Raw genomic sequence first — 17,817 nt, forward strand, 5'->3', positions numbered from 1 at the left:
CCGTCTGTGCACCCACTTTACAGAGAAGTAGGCTGAGGCCTCCTCTCCAGCAGCCCCTCCACAGTAGGGAGGGGGTCTCATCGTACTTCGCGGTGCCCATAGTAGTGGACACAGGGCCCCAGACCCTGTCTTCTCCAGGCAGCTCTAGCGATGGCCCAGGCCAGGCAGCCCCCTGGGCACCCCCTGCCATCAGCCTGGCATCTCTCGCCTCCCTATGCTAGGGCTGGGCATGTCGCTAGGACGTCATTATCCCTGCCCCGTGGCAGAGCAGCCCCCAACCCCCTCCTTCTCACCCCTTGTTCCTCCCCCGTGTGCACTCCCCTCTGACCGCCGGCAGGACAGTCAGTGTGTGAGTGTGTGTGTGTGTGCGCGCGCGCGCGCGCACACGTGCCCTCATGGAGACGCCCAGAGGAATCAGCCCCACATGGGAAGGGGTGGGCAGGTGTCCTCCAGGATCTGAGGGGCTCTCATCCCAGAGTAAACCCCATGGGAGGGTTGAGGCTGGCGTGGGAGGCGAGAACCGTCCCCGCTCCTCCGGACTCTGCCTACCTCCCAGCCCCAGGCAGACCCTGCCTCTCCCGGCCTCATGACGTGCTGGACGCGGACCTGCCTCAGCCCAGCTCTACGAGGACGCCCCCGGGCTCTCCCCTCTGGACCGTGTGGGGAGGACCCGCTCAGAGTGATACCGGCCTCCCTGACGCGTGGCTGCCCGGCCTCACGTTCACGGCCGGGCGCGCACACAAGACCCAGGATGCTGCGTGCACGTGACCGCACCCCACAGAGCGCATGCGCAACGCCTACAGCTCCCCGCGCGGCTGGTCCCGCGTCCCACCCCCTGCTAACTGCTCTACGTCACCCCCGCTGCGTTCCCTGAGCCGTAGGCCCACCGTCCCCTGGCAGGTGGGCTGCAGGACGCCGGGCTGGGTGGGTCGGACATCTGGGGACACGCAGGTCACTGAATATACCCCCACCCACTCTCCTCGTCTCCAAGCTCCATCCCAGGGTCCAGCTCAGGGCATGGCTGGGTCAGGAGGACCTGGAGGGGGCAGTAGACACCCAGTCCGGCGTCTCCTCTGCCCCCACCCCACATTTGTCTCCTCACCGTACCCCAGACCCAAGGTCCAGCCTGTCCCTGGCTGCGGTCCTGGCTGGAGGAGGAGGGGCTGGCGGGGGCCCACCACCCCGATGGGCGAGTGTTGGGGTCACTTACTGTTATTAGGGAGCCCTCTGGGCACTCAGTGATTTCGCCCCACTTTGTAGGGGAGCAGCGGCCCCAGCACTGAAGGCCACTCAGCTCTGATGACCAAGTCCAGCCGTGAACGGGGGGCTCAGAATCATTGCTCGTCACCCTCACTGAGCCTGTGCTGACCATCAGAGGCCTTGACCTGTGTTGGGCTCCACAGCCAGGGCACCTCCTGAGTCCAAGCACTTTGGGTGCCTTTGTCTCCCTGCTCTAATCCCCAGCACCCATTCCCAAGGTCAGAATCACTGACCCCATCTTGGATGGAGCAAACTGAGGCACTGAGAGTCACCACACGAGCTTGCCTGTCACAGGGCTGTGATGAGGCCCTGCTGTGGGGTGAGCCCTGGTCAATCTGACCCCAAAGTCTGTGGTTGCACAGGAGCCCAAGGTTGTGGCCTCTGAGCCCAGCTTGGAGGTGAGTCCCTCATGGATGGGGGGGCTACAGGGAGGGACACTGCAGGCAGGGGCTCTGAGGGGGGAGGGCTTGGTGAGGTCCCTGGGGGATAAAGGCTGCAGGGAGGCTGGAATGGGGGTGAGGGGTGCACGCTGGGGAGGGCGTCTGGACCAGACCGCACAGGGCTCTGAGTGCCAGGCTAGGAGTTGGGGTCACCACTAGTTAGGAGGGATCTGGGGACATGATATCGGCTGTCCCATCGGCCACAGCAGCCTAGATCTGGAGGGAGCATAGTGGCCATGGTATTCATGCCCCCTCAAGCATGGGTCTCCAATAACCCACCAGCATGAGGAGGCTGCCTCAGTTTCCTCCTTGCGCAGTGAGGGCTGTGGGGGTCATCTGCCTCCTCCCAGGGCTGGGCACGCTCCCTGGAGGGTCCAGAGATGGCTGCTTGTCAAAGTAGCCGTTTAGGTGATGTCTGTTTCCAGAGAGTGTAAGTGAGGGGACCAAGGGGACGCCTGCCCGCCCAGCTCAGCATGGAGCTCTTGTACGTGTCGCTGTCCTCATGTTCAGGCTGACGGGGATGAGGCAGCCCCGCCCACCTGCTGGACGGAGCGTGACAGTGAGGGGCTGTGTCGCAGAGCCTGGGACATGTTACTCGTGTGTGACCCAGGCTGTCACGCGCCTGGTGGACGCTGAAGACGAGGTGCTGCTGGAGGCCGAGCTGATGCCCGAGGTCTCTGGGGATGATGAGGGCTGCTGACTCCCAGCCCCTGGGGAATGGCAGGGTCAGCAGATGCCCTGCACTGTGCAGGGACCCCATGCCGGCATCCAGCTCTGGGGGCTTCAGCCCCCTTTTGTGGTGTGGAGTGGGGAGCACTTGTCCTGGGAAGGACAGACTGGGAGAGGCTCTTAGGGAGACGGGGAGTTACCTTGTTTGCCTGGACATCTGGGGACTCTGGGTCACAGCTTATGGGTTTTTAAAAAATTTTATTTATGTTTTTATACAGCAGGTTCTTATTAGTTCTCTATTTTATACATATTAGTGTATATATGTCAATCCCAATCTCCCAGTTCATCCCACCACCACCACTCCCCCTCCCCCCTGCTTTCCAGATGTTGGAGCCGGAGGGGGCGCTAGCTCTGGAGCTGGGCCAGCTAAGCACTCTAGCTGGTGTCGGGTCCTGCTCCAGCTCCACGGGAGGTGAGAGGTCCCCTGGTGGTGCCGGCTCTTCTGCAGCTGGCGCAGAAGCTGACTAGCTCCAGAGCTGCTGCTGGAACAGACGATGAGGTTGGTTCCTGCTCCTGAAGGTGGCACCAGATCTCATGGTGAAATGCCTCTAGTTCGAGATCTGCCTTCCGTTTTGTATCTGCTTCTGCAGCTGGATCTAGCTCTTCAGATGTAATAGACTTGGTGCCGGCGCCAATTCTCGATCTCAAGATGGTGCTGAAGCAGGTCGCCGACCTGACTGCCTTTCCGTGGACCTCCCCAATGAAAGGAAAATCCCACAGTAGGTGATACGAGAGTTGGCTTCAGATTTGTCTAGTGTTGGGCCTGATGGTAACTCAGGCAGTCGTGTGAGAACTGTGATGGAGGTCGCTCAGCTCCGGAGTGGAAGCCAGGGGTGCTCTAACCCTGGACCGGTCCAAGTGTGGAGCTGGAAGGGGCTCTCGCTCTGCAGCTGGTTCCAGAGCTAGCGCTAGCTCCGCGCTCCTGCGAGATCTCGTGCTAGAGATGGACTAGCTTTATAGCCCCCACTTACTGGCTACAGGTGAGATGCCGTCTCACCTGTTAGGCTGTGACCTCCGAGGGATGGTGTCTGGGGTTCACCATCGTACTCCAGGTGCCCACACACAGTGGGAGCAGTACACAGCTGCTGAATGAATGAATGGATCCAAGAGTGTGTGTTCCAGGCCTGTCATCTGTAAATAACAGCCCTCATCTCCCAGGGCTGTTGAGAGGATCAGATGACGTGTTAACATGTTAGAGTCTACTGTGTACCAGGCACTGATGGAGGGCCGAGTGTACAGCAGTGAACAAGCACAGTCCCTGCTCGCACGGAGCTGACTGCAGCGGGGGCTAGATGAGGAAATCGGGTCACAGGCGCGTGCCCCAGCTCAGCTGGGAGCAGCAGGTCCTGCAGGCGTCCCTGTCCAGCAGCTCAGCGCCAAGCCAGGTGGGGCCTGTGGTGGAGGGGATGTGGGATCTGAGCATCCAGGCTGCCCATCTTCCCAGTGTAGCCGTTCCCCTCACTGGCCCCAGCTTTGCCCTCCATAAAGCTCGTGTGGGGTATTTGTCCCTAAGGTTCCTCTATGAAGTTGGTCTAGAATCTCTGAGACACACAAGAAGAGCTCCCCACTCTATGTCTTCCTGCTGAAACCCCGGAGAGCAGGGTTTGAGTTCTTTAGGGGAACTAGACAATGTTCTGTGAGGGGACCCCTTCTGGTCAGTGGATGAGCTGGGCCAGAAATCCTGGGCTCTGACCCCCAGTAGCCACAGAGACCAGGGCATTCATGACACACAGGTCAAGGCACTTCTTGAGGTGCTTGAGAATGGCAGCCTGACGTCTGAGGGACTGTCCAGTGAGGGTCAGCCCTGCCAGCAGTCAGGACCGGGGGAGATCTTTCCAGATCAGCGCTCAAGATCTTCCTCCCTTCACCCTGCTTCCTTATTTTCTGCCTCAATTACATTGTATTTTATCGTGTGGGTGGTCATCATTCATTTATCCTGTCCCCCTACTGGAGGGAACTGAGATGTTTCCAATCTTTTGCTCTTATGAGGCAGGTGCAGTGGATAACATGTACACACGTCAAGGGTACAGGTGTTTCTACGGGATGAATTCCCTGAACTGGAATTGCTGAGTCAGAGGGTAAATATATTGGTAATTTTGACAGATATGGCCAAACTGCCTCCATTGGAAAGAAACTTGTATTCCCATCAACAACGAATAAAAGTTCCTATTTCTACACAGCCCTTTCTAACTTATGGATTTGATCATTTTGTCATACTATGAAAAAGACAGGGCATGTTTTCCCCTGTTTTAAGACCATACTTTTTTTTGCGAAGTGTCTGCTTTTGCGCGTTTTTTTCTGTATGACTGCTTTTTTTTCTTAATTTCTAAGAGCTCTTTATATAAGGGGATCGAGCCACTTTGCCTGTGACATGAGGTACAAATATTTGTTCCAACTTTTTTAAAATTTGTTTTTATTTTTGGCTGCATTGGATCTTTGTTGCTATGCGTGGGCTTCCTCTAGTTGCAGCGAGCAGGGGCTACTCTTCGTTGCAGCGCGTGGGCTTCTCACTGCAGTGGCTTCTCGTTGCAGAGCACGGGCTCTAGGCACGTGGGCTTCAGTAGTTGTGGCTCGTGGGCTCTAGAGCACAGGCTCAATAGTTGTGATACGTGGGCTTACTTACTCCGTGGCATGTGAGATCTTCCCAGACCAGGGCTCGAACCCATATCGCCTGCATTGGCAGGCGGATTCTTAACCACTGCGCCACCTGGGAAGTCCCTGTTCCAACTTCTTGTTTCTAATTTATGTCTTTTCCTCTCGTGTATTGTTAAGATGCCAGTTCTTTCCCATTTATCTATTCATCCAACACAACCATATAAAATGCCTCAGCAGATAACTCCCTGGGGAAAGTGATGCGCTAGTAGAATGTAAAAACCAGAGGGGGGGCTTCCCTGGTGGCGCAGTGGTTGAGAGTCCGCCTGCCGATGCAGGGGACGCGGGTTCGTGCCCCGGTCCGGGAAGATCCCACATGCCGCGGTGCGGCTGGGCCCGTGAGCCATGGCCGCTGAGCCTGCGCGTCCGGAGCCTGTGCTCCGCAACGGGAGAGGCCACAACAGTGAGAGGCCCGCGTACCACAAAAAAAAAAAAAAAAAAAGAATACACATGCAAAAATTAAACAATACCAAATTACACCCAAATTCTAAAATATACATCATAAAATGAATCCAGTAATGTGATGCTATTTTTCCCTAAATGTCACCATCATTCAAGTCACGTTCTGAAACCTGACATTTTCACTCAACAAAAAGTGTGGACGATCATGTTTGTATATGTAGATTTGTTCCATTCTTCTTTTAAAAAACTAACACGTGGTATTTCAATGTATGGATAAATTAGTTTATTTAATTGCCCCCTAATTTGACATTATTTACAGTTTTGTGCCGTTACAAGTAATCTCTATCTCATTGAGCAATATGGAATGTTTCTCTCATTTCTAATACATGTTGAAAAATACGTTCTCTCAGTTCTCCATTAATCTACTGATTCAACTGTAATAGATAGAAATGTAGATTGTGTAAATAGAATACAAAAAATACATTTTTACAAGTAGAATATGTAAAAAGACCATGGAAAGGCAGGCATGTGGGTGCTCTCTGCTCCTCCCACAGCGCCAGCATCAGCACACGAATTAGAGGTGGCTCCAACTCCAGTTCCTGTCCATTCACAGGAGACAGGTGCAGGTGCGGAATGAGTGCAGAAGTAAAGGCAGCTCCAGAGCCTGAGGAATGTCCACCTGCAGCTGAAGTGTCACCCCCACCAGCAGCTCCAACGTCAGTTGCACCAGCAGCTCTGGAGTGAGGACCAGCATCTGAAGCAGCTCCTGCAGGGAGACCAGGAGATACAGCTCCCAGCGCCCCCGCAGGGAGACCAGGAGCCAGCTCCCAGCACCGCTGCAGGGAGACCAGGAGACAGCTCCCAGCGCCCCCGCAGGGAGACGGGGTGACACAGCTCCCAGCACCCCCGCAGGGAGAATCATCACCTGCTCCTCATGGAAGCCTGAAGCCAGCACAGGTACCACCACTCCTGAGCGAGAGCCGACGCCTGCACCTGCACCGGCTCCTGCAGGCAACCCAGAGCAGATGAGACTCACCATCCTTGTGGGGAGATCCCACTCGGGACCCACCCTTCATGCCAGTTTTCAAGCCACACCTTCAGCTTGCTACCCCACTAGGACTTTCCTTCCCCTCCCCTGCTATTGTGTCTGGTTATTTTTTAATTTTATTTTTTGTTTTACATTTTTACGGCATCTTATATTTCAGGTTTTAAATTAAATACAGTTTCAGGTTTTGATCTTTTAAATGTTACAGTTCATGAGCGTTAAGTACATTCGCCATGCTGTGCAACCGTCACCACTATTTAGTTGCAGAATATTTCATTCTCCTAAAGGAAACCCTGACCGAAGGCACTCACTCCGCATTCCTCCCTCCCCCAGCCCAGTGCGGCCCCTAATCTGCATTCCTTCTCTGTTCTTTTACTATTATGGATTTTATTAAATAAATGGAATCACAGACTAGGTACCTTTTTGTGTCTGCACACATATTTTGAGAGGTTGTATTTAATTTTTGTATTCTGTGTGTTAAGCAGTATTTTTGTTGTATGAAAGGGAAATCCCTGATGGATTAAAGATTAATTTATAAAATGAAGCCCTTTAGTAAATACATGCATAATGTCAGGGTAGAGACCCTGTTCTAAGTGTGACACCAGAGCCAGAAAACAGACAGGAAGTGCTTGGCTCTTCCTGTGGCCAAAATAGAAACAAGAAAATGTAGAAGCTGGAAAAACAAACCACAAGCTGGAATAGTATTCCTCAAAACCCAAAGCCAGAAAAAAGTTAACCTCCCTGTGTCCCAAAAAACGCTCAGAAATCAATTTTTTGTTTTATTGTTTTATTTATTTACTTACTTATTTTTGGCTGCGTTGGGTCTTCATTGCTGAGCGCAGGCTTTCCCTAGTGGTGGCGAGCAGGAGCTACTCTTCCTTGTGGAGCACGGGCTCTAGGCGCACGGGCCTCAGTAGTTGTGGGACACGGGCTCAGTAGTTGTGGCTCACGGGCCCTAGAGCAGAGGCTCAGGAGTTGTGGCACACGGGCTTAGTTGCTCCGCGGCATGTGGGATCTTCCCGGACCAGGGCTCGAACCCGTGTCCCCTGCATTGGCAGGCGGATTCTTAACCACTGCGCCACCAGGGAAGCCCCAATCAATGTTTTTTAAAGCGACAAAGAACAAACACACGCAATTCCAACGAGAGGAGACACACGTGGTCAGTATATGCCAGAGATGCTTGACCTCCCAACGAGGACCCACGCAACTGTGAGTCACAGCCATTTGTTCCCATGGGCTCCCCCAGAGCACCCTCTCTCCTAGTGGGTGTGACCACTGCAAAGCTGGCCCTGCCCTCCAGCCACCAGGCCCCAACACAGACTCCAGGACCAGGGACAGCTCCCCTCCCAGGTGCTGTGACCGGCTCAGGTGGGGCCCTGACCTCAGCAGTGGGGACACCAGCCTGAAGTGGGGAGATGAGCTTTACCCAGAAAGAAGGGGCCTTCCCAGTGCCCCCTGACAGCCCTTCCCAGCCCTTCCCTTCTTGGGGCCAGTGTTCCCCACTCCACACCCTCAGAAAGGCCAAGAAGCCCAGGAGCTGGATGCTGGCTCGGGGAGCTCTGCAGGGTCAGAGAGTCTGCAGATCGCGCCACACCCCACAGTCAAGGAAGTTGACCTCCCCGAGGTCCCCAAAGATCTCTGGCATCGGCTCGACCTCCAGCAGCACCTCGTCTTCAGCATCCAGCACGCCCGTGGAGCCTCGGGCACACGAGGGCTGTGTCTCAGGATCTGCAACAGAGACCCTCGCTGTCTCGCTCCATCCAGCAGGTGGACGATGCTACTTCCCACATGTCAGCCTGGACATGAGAACAGCGACACGTACAAGAGCTCCATGCTGAGCTGGGTGGGTGGGCGTCCCCTTGGTCCCCTCACTCTCACCCTCTGGGTACAGAACCCTCCTGAACGGCTACTTGAACAAGAGGCCATCTGTGGACCCTCCAGGCAGCGTGCCCAGCCCCCGGAGGAGGCAGATGACCCCATGGTCCCACTGTGCGCAGGAGGAAACTGAGGCAGCCTCCTCACCCCTGGTCACCCCAGGCTCAGTGAGGGTGAAGGGCAATGATTCTGAGCCCCCCGTTCGCGGCTGGACTTGGTCCCTCAGAGCTGAGTGACCTTCAGTGCTGGGGCCGCTGCTCCCCTACAAAGTGGGGCGAAATCACTGAGTGCCCAGAGGGCTCCCTAATAACAGTAAGTGACCCCAACACTCGCCCATCGGGGTGGTGGGCCCCCGCCAGCCCCTCCTCCTCCAGCCAGGACCGCAGCCAGGGACAGGCTGGACCTTGTGTCCTGAGGTCCTCTGCTGCCTTCAGTTCCCTCTGCCCTGTTTATGGGCCGAGCTGGACCCTGGGATGGAATCTGGGGACCAGGAGAGCGGGTGGGGGTATATTCAGTGACCTGCGTGTCCCCAGATGTCCAACCACCTAGCCGTGTGTCCCGAAGCCCACTTATCTGGATGTGGTGGTCCAAGGGCTGAGGACACGGGGGTCATAGAGCAGCTGGTAGGGTTTGGGACACGGGCGCCCGCCACGTGGGAAGCCGTTGGTGCTGCGCCTGCGCACTGTGGGGCCGGGTCACGTGCTCGCGCGGTCTGGGGGCCTGTGTGCGCGCCCCGCAGGGAACGTGAGGTCAGACCGCCCCGCAGGAGGGAGGCATCTGTGGCCTCAAGTTCATCCTCGCCCCAATCATCCAGGGCGGAGCGCCTGGACCACCACCGGGCTGGGCTGGACTGATGCCGTTTCATATCCAACTCCTCATATTACCGAAACGCAAGTCCGTGTGCCCGACGCACAGAGGCCAAACTACCGAAACATTGGAGTTCGGAGCAGAGAAAGGTTTATTGCAGGGCCATGCAAGGCGACGGGTGGCTCACGCCTTACAAACCCCAAACTCCCTGAAAGCTTTCAGCAAAGCCCTTTAATAGGGAAGGTGAGGGAGCGGACTGCTCAGCTGCTGCAGACTTACTGGTGTCAGACCCCTTGTCCTTGAGGTCAGGTCCAAGTCAGGCAATGATGCTCCTATAAATCGCCACCAAACAAACGTTACTCTCAGAAAAGGGAAGGTCCCAGGGCGCAACTTTCACTCTTTGAGGTCCAGGCCCGGCTGAGAGAAGGGGGTCCCTGCGGGGTGGGGGGATACCCTGCCCCAGAGCGTTCGTCCAGCACCCAGCCTGGGTCCTCCCGCCAGTGCCCAGGCCCGGCTGAAGAGGCAGATCTCAGTTGGCGGCTCCCTCAGGGCCGGGTCCCCAGACCCCGCCCAGCTGTCACCGCTGAGGGAGCCAGGCACCCAGGACCCAACTGGCCCTCAGACTCCTCAGGCCGCCTAAACGGTGGGGGCCGGGTCCCCCAGACCGTGTCCCATGCAAACTGCCTCTGCCATTAGGTCGCAGAGGCAGGGATGGGGGAGAGGGTCACTGCCGCCTCAGGGCCTGGGACCCCCCAGTGGGCGACCCTGGCGAGGGCTCTGGAGCCCTGCAGGACGCACCCCCAGCCTGTTCGCTGGGCCCCCCAGCTCACCTGCCAGCCCAGGGCGGCGTGAGCTGGAGGGCCCCGGGGAGGAGGCCGGGGTCTGTATCTTACCTCACTCTCCACCTGACGACCATCGCTCCCCCATCATTGGCTCAGTGTCCCGCTAAGGGTCGCTCCTTGACAGGTGCTCGCTTGGGGGCGGGGCCACTGCGGCGCTAACCAATGGCTGAGCAGGACCTTTAACCCCGCTTTAACCGGCGTTCGTGGTTTCCCGGTAACCGTTGCCTGGTAACGGGGTGGGTAACTGTGCACAGCGATGGCGGAGTGCTAAGGGCTGCGCACTGCAGCGCTCTGTTACACTCATGGGACAGTGGGAAACTGAGGCCGAGAGACAGGACTGTTCCGGGGCCCAGGAGGTGGACAGAGTCCACAGGAGCAGGGAGGGTTCCAGCCTCCCCGGCGAGCCTCAATCTCCCATGGGGTTTGCACTGGGATGAGAGACCCTCAGATCCTGGAGGACCTCTGCCCACCCCTCCCACGTGTGGCCCATTCCTCTGGGCCTCCCCACAAGGGCGCGCGCGCGCGCGCGCACACACACACACACACACACACACACACACACACACACACACTCTGACTGCCCTGTCTGGGATCAGAAGCGGAGTACATACAGGGGAGGTGAGGGGGTGAGAAGAAGGAGGTTGGGGGCAGCTCTGCCACGGGGCAGGGGTATCCAGTATCCTAGCAACATGCCCGGGCCTATAGCATGGGGAGGGGAGAACGTCAGGGCAGAGGGTCCGCAGGGTGGGCAGGGGGTCCCCAGGGTGCCCAGGGGGCTGCCTGGCTTCGCCACCCCTGGAGCTGCCTGGAGAAGACAGGGTCTGGGGCCCTGTGTCCACTACTATGGGCACCGCGAAGTTCGATGAGACCCCCTCCCTACTGTGGAGGGGCTGCTGGAGAGGAGGCCTCAGATTACTTCTCTGTAAAGTGGGTGCACAGACGGGGTGATCCCTAAGGTCCCATAAGCTTGCAGAGGAGTCTGCTGGCCTTGGTTCTCCATCCCAGATCCACTCTGCTCTGAGTCCTTGGAAAATGCTTTCTACCCCCCGAGGCCTTCTGAGCAGGGGACAGACTTGGGGGACAGGGGACCTGGGGTGCAGAAGGTGGCAGAGACTGGACCACTCATCGGGGACCAGGGACAAGACCGTCCTTGTTGGCGCCTGGGGGTCCGCATTTGGAAGTGGGTGGAGTCACTGCCCTAGTTGGGATGAGGAGGCCTCCGAAGTGAACTGGACACCAGGACAGTGGAGGGAAGGAGGGGAGCAAGAGAGGCTCTGAGGTCCCTCTCATCCCCCGGGAGCCGGCAGGTCCTGCTCGTTTGCCCCCTCGGCCCTGGTGGAACCACTGCCTTGAGGACCCCCAACAAGTTCTGTGGTTAGTTTTCTGGTCTCCTGCCTGGGGCTGCAGTTCCAGGGATGACCACCAGGGGGAAGGCTGTGCGCACTCTACCGGATGGAGCAACTGGAGCAGGGAAGGGACACGCGGGGTCATTCTGGGCGTCCCCCTGCCGCGGACCCAACAGGCACCTTTTATTGTTAGCCTCCAGGCCCACAGTGGGAGCTGCTCAGAGGCGGGAGGGGGCTCTGAGACTCTCTATAGATCATTCAGCTACCGTCCCCCCTGCACTCACCCTGAGTAGGGGCCCTGTTAGCCCTGGGGGCGGTGCTGACATGACAGATGGTCCCTGCCCTGCAGGAGCTCACAGCCTGGAGGGGCAGATGGACAAGAGCAGGAAAGCAAATCCACGTGGGAGAGAAGAGCAAGTGCTCTAGGGAGTGAGTCAGGGTCCTGGAAGGAGGGCCAGGAGCCCCCGGGGGTCTAAAAGGCTCCCTGGTGACATTGATGCCGGGACCAGAAAGACAAGAGCAGCCAGCCCTGCACACTCCGTGACAGTGAGCTGGGTGGGGGGGGGCTCAAAGGTGCAGAGACTCGGAGGCAGAAGAGGATCTGGCCGGAGAGCAGGCGAGACAGGAGCCAGTGTGGCTGGAGAGAGCTGGGAGGAGAGGAGGTGGGGGGATGGGGGAGGCAGGGCCAGAGCCGGGGCCGGAAGGACGTCCCGGTGTCTGTGCCCGGCGACAGCATCCCCTAACGTAGCGCTTACAAGGACAAACACTGACCCTCTCGGTGTCTGTGACCAGGAGGCAGGCTCAGCTCAGCTGGGAGCCTCTGCCCCGAGGTCCCCCAGGAGGCTGGGCTGTGGTCTCAGCTGAGGCTCAGTCAGGGTGGGGTCTGTCTCTGAGATCATTCTCGGGTTATTGGCGGGATTCAGTTTGGACGGGGGCTCGGGTCTTTCCTGTCTGTGGGCCGGGACCCAGTGTCGGTTCTTTGCACTGGAGCCTCTTAGGGCAGCTCGTTAATACCTGATCTTGCTTCTCTAGAACATTGGACCAGAGACAGAGAGACAGAGACAGGGAGAGAGAATGAACACAGGAGGGAGGGAACCAGGCAGAAAGTCACAGACTTTTCATAAACCAGTCTTGGAAACAACCGCCCATCCCTTTTGCCACATTCTATTTGTTTGAACCCAGTCCCAAAGCCCATCCACCCTCAGGGGAGGGATGACACAGGCATGTGTGGCAGAGGCAGGGACGCTGGGAACCGTCGTGGGGCGGCCCACCCACAGACCGAGGTGAGACGCCTGGACCTGAGTTTAAACATGACAGAGGACCTGGAAGTTTGTTGCTAGAGGGGGATGATGTCAGAGTGTCATTACTTTCACCCCTCCCGGGGGGTACTGAGAAAGAGATAGGAGGGGAAGTGACTGTCCCTAGGCCCCCGGGCAGACGGAGGCCTGTGAGAGTTGTGTTCTGTGCTACCCCAGCCCTTCCTGTGGGCCTCCCACTGCTAAGTCTGTGTAATCCCAGCCCACGGGCTTTACAGGCACTGTAGGTGTCATAGGTGTCTACGCCTGATGACGGTTCTAGGAAGTAGATGTTAGAATGACCCCACTGTGCAGGTGGGGAGACTGGTGAGGCCCTGAGAGGCACACAGCCTGTCCAGGGTCACATCACGGGTGACAAGGGGGAGCCGGGTCTGAGCCCAGCTGTGTCCCCAGAGCTGGGGTCCTGGCGGCACCCAGGCCTCCCTGTTGGTGTCACCGTGCAGGGACACAGCATGGGGTGGGGGTGAGCAGTCAGCAGCCCAGAAGGGCCCTTGGGGAGCTCATGTCTGAGCAGGAAGCCCGAGTATGGGGACCCCAGGAAGTGACCTCACTTCCCCGACAGCAGAGCCCTACAGAACTTGGAACCCGGTCACAGGCACCACATTCTAGAGAAGCCCCTGGCCAGCTCGCGGCCAGAGCCCCGGAATGAGCAACGTGTCCTCCTGCTGCGTCCTGATGTCCTGAGGCCGTGGTCACAGACGCGTCTGGCCATTTGCCTGGAGGCACCCTTAGGTGACACAGGTAGGCCCAGGGCAGCCCGGTCCCAACCAGGCCGCCTCTGGGGTCCCACCTGGGGAGCTCTGTGTCCCCTCCCCGTGTGCATGGAAGGGAGGGTTCGTGTCAAGTTGGCCTGTCCCGATGAGGAGACAGAAGTCTGGTGGGCCTGTCGTGTTGACCCCCCAGGTCAAGGTGACTGGGTGGGATGTGCGGAGCTGGGGCGGCGCCCTCTGCCCGAGGTTTATCGCCAGTCCTGGAGGTGGGTCTCACTTCGTCCCGGGTAGAGGGCTGTGCAGACACAGGTCGGTGCCTGATCTGGGAGCAGAGGGTCCAGTTGGCAGAAGAAGCATCTACATCAGGCGGGCAGGACTCTTGGGTCCTCAGGGCCACTGCCGGTCACTGTCTTTTCAGGGCTCCACTCGGGAGATCAGTGAGGAGCTTTTCGACGGGGACACCCCTCTGTTTCCCTGAGTGAGGGGCATCCTCGCGGCCCACGAGGGCAGCACAGGTTGGAGTGAGCGCCGACATGAAAGGGTCTTCCGAACGCGGACCCCAGACGGCCTGGGAAGGTCACCTGCACCTGCTCCTGTGGAGACCCAGAGCCAGCCCTGGACCCGCCAGCCCTGCAGGGAGAACCGGCTCTGGCTCCGCCCTCAATGCCGGCTCTGACCCACTCCTTCTACCTGCTCCCCCGGACCCAGAACTTTCCTTCCCCTCCCCTGTTATTTCTGTTCTGTTTTTGCTTTTTTAATTTTTACTTTTTCATTTTACATTATTTGTGATGCCTTTTCTTTTAGGCCTTAACACAATGGCATTTAATTTTTTACATTTTAAGTCGTGCACTTCATGAGCATCAAGTACATTCACAGTCACATGCATCCTTCCCCACAGTCTCGGGCCAGACTGTTTCACTCGCAGAAGGAAAGCCTGACCCAAAGCGCTCACTCCCTGGCCGCTCTCAGCTTTTGAGAAGGACCTCATTCTGTCTGCAGAACGTGTATCTCCCAGGGCCTCTCGCTTTCTGAGATGGCCCACACTCTGTCTATGGAGTGTGTATCTCCCTAAAGACAGCTACTTCTTACCTAAAAAAAAAAAAAGAAAGAAAAGAAAGAAAAAGAAAAAAACCCAAAGCGCTCACTCCCCATTCCTCCCTCTCCCAGCGCGCAGCCCCTAATCTGCTTTCTATCTCTGTGTCTTTACCTGTCTGGATGTTTCCTGTAAATGGAATCATGCTATAGGCATCTTTTTATGTAGTCTACATATTTTAAGTGGGGACTGGTTCATTTTTGTTTTTTGTTTTTATTTGAAATAGCATTTTTGTTATATGAAAGGGAAATGCCAGAGGGATTAAAGATGGGATGTACAAATTGAAGTCTTTTTTGTAAATATGTGTGCAGTCTCAGGGTAGAGACCCCTGTTCTGAGTATGGCCCCAGAGCCAGAAGACAGAAGGGAAACGCCTGGCTCTTCCCATGGCCAAACAGAAACAAGAAACATGTAGAAAGCTGGGAAGACAAACCACACACTGGAGCAGCCCTCCTCACACCCCAGGGCCAGAGAGAGGTTTGACACCCCTGTGGTCCCCCAGATCTTGAAAGTCAATGTTTTAAAAAGGGACAGAGAACACACATGTGCAGCTCCAACAAGAGGCCGCACACGTGGTCGGTACAGGTCAGAGACGCTTGACCTCCCGATGACACGCAGATGTAAAGGCCGTGGAGACGGCGCTGTCAACACCACGCCGACAGGTTTCTAGTCTGGTGGCGACCAGCCCTGGGGACAGTGTGAGGAAGCAGAGGCCCAGCAGGTCCTCTAGAGGGAAGCGTGGAAGGACACTCCTGTCTGGGAGAACAGTGCGCAGGACCCCAGAGCTCCACGGGTGCAACCCTTTACCTGCAGAGCTAATCCCAGGAGTTTACCCGCAGGAATTCTTGCACAATTTTTCTTTTCTTGTTTTTAAAAATTTATTTATTTATTTTTGGCTGCATTGGGTCTTCGTGGCTGCACGCGGGCTTTCTCTAGTTGCGGTGAGCGGGGGCTGCTCTTCATTGTGGTGCACGGGCTCTAGGCGCACGGGCTTCAGCAGTTGTGGCATGCAGGCTCAGTAGTTGTGGCTCACGGGCTCTAAAGCTCAGGCTCAGTAGTTGTGGCGCACGGGCTCTGTGCTCTGTGGTATGTGGGATCTTCCCGGACCAGGGCTCAAACCTGTGTCCGCTGCGTTGGCAGATGGATTCTTAAGCACTGCACCACCAGGGAAGTCCCTACGCGTTATTCTTATTTATATGGTCAATTTTAGAATCAAATGGTCCGGTAAGAAATATGGTTGATATTTTAATGGAATTGCATTTATAGCTTGACTTAGGGAGAATTGACATCTTTCTGGAATGCTCTATGCATAATTATATCTTTCCTTTGTTTATGTCTTTTGTTGCATCCTCAGGAGTGTAAATTTTTTTTCATAATGAGTTTTTGTAATAATTATTAAATTTATTGTTAAAAATAATTTTGAAACTGATCAGTCGTGATAGTCTCAATAGAAATCATCTTACAATTTTTCTCATAATCTATGATTACTTTTATCAATAGATTTACAAATATGAAAACTTCTTACAATCCTAGAATCAACATCTGGGTATCACCCTTTAAAAGCGTTGCTGGGGGCTTCCCTGGTGGCACAGTGGTTGAGAGTCCGCCTGCCGATGCAGGGGACATGGGTTCGTGCTCCGGTCCGGGAAGATCCCACATGCCGCGGAGCGGCTGGGCCCGTGAGCCATGGCCGCTGAGCCTGTGCGTCCGGAGCCTGTGCTACGCAACGGGAGAGGCCACAACAGTGAGAGGCCCGCGTACCGCAAAACAAAACAAACAAAAAAAAGTGTTGTTGGGTTCTGTTTGATAATATTTCAGTTAGTATTTTTACATTGATACTAAAAAATGAGATTGGTCTCTAACTTAATTGTCAGGGTTTGAAAATAAAGTCCTAACTTCATAAAAATGATGGGACGTTTCCTCAATTTTCTAGCTTTCAAACTAACTGTTCCTTAAAGTTGTGCTAGATTTTCACTGTAAAACTGCCTGGAAGTGGTGTTTTTTGGGGCAGAAAATAACTCTTTAATAATTTCTTTTTTCTAGTTTTTCTACGAAATTAGTCCATTAACATAACTCTTTCACTGTGGTTGAGTAACTTACATTTTCCTAGAAAATTACCTATTTCAGGGAAATTTTCATTTTTTTCCCGTGGGGTTAAGTAAACCTTTTTCTTTCTAATGGTTTTTTACTTTCTTCTCCTTTTGTGGTTATTTTCACAATAGCATTTATTATTTTGTGTATTTTTCCTTTTTTAATTAGGTTACCTAATGGTATATCTATTTTATTGATAGCTTTGAAGAATTACCACTTCATCAAGTATATCATTCTTCTTTCTAATTCAGTAATTTCTCCTTTTATATTTGCAACTTCTTCCTTATTCTCTCATGTTTAGTTTGTGTTTTCCCCTCATTTTCCTGTGCTACGGCTAATTAATCTCTTGTCGTTCTTTTTGTTTATTGAAATTATTTTTAGGACAGCGGGTTCTCCTGCGTTGTCTGGTTCCCCCAGATTCTGATATGCTATGTTTTCCTTTTGATGTCCTAATATTCTTCAATTTTCTCTTTTAACTCAAGCGTTGCACTGCAACTCCTCACCTTCTTGCAGTAAACAGGAACCATGGAATAGTCTAGCTCATAAAGGGGGGAGCTTCTGATTTTCATCACCCTAAAACATGAGCTGCAGCCTCAGAAAGTGTCCCTTTGCCTGGATCGTCCTCTGTGTGTCGAGTCCATCTGGTGGGGGAGGGAAGCTGGGGGACAACATGGACGTGTGTTCAGGACTCTGAGTCCCACTTTGACTCTGTGGGTAAATATATATCAGCACCACCTCAAAGCCGTAATTACCACCTGCAGCCCGAAGCACTAGGGCTCACCTCTTTCCTGCCTTACTCGGTTGATTATGAAACTTAGCTGCCTCTCTGCCTTCACTTGGGGTTGTTGGCAGGTCCCAGATGGAGCTAAAAACCGAGCCAGTGAGACACAAGGACCCATTGTGAGGAACTGCCTGAGGGGTCTGCAGAGCCTGGCAGGCACAGGGCTCAGCCTGGGCTCAGGTGGATGGCCCCACGCGAGGACTAGGAAGGCCCTGGGAGGAGGAAGTGACGTCCTGTTCCAGAGCCAGCTTCTGGCTGACCTGGCTCAAGGTCAACCTTGGCCACTAACAACGGGTGTATTTAGGTCATGTACTTGGTACTATGTATCTCATTCCTGTCACTTCTGTGAAAGGCAAAAGTGACAATGTACATGAAAGCACCTTGGAAAATCACAGGGATCATGAGAATGAGAAGCTAAATGGCCCATCC

This window comes from Stenella coeruleoalba (assembly GCF_951394435.1).
Source record: "Stenella coeruleoalba genome assembly, chromosome: 7".
NCBI classification, from domain to species: Eukaryota; Metazoa; Chordata; class Mammalia; order Artiodactyla; family Delphinidae; genus Stenella; species Stenella coeruleoalba.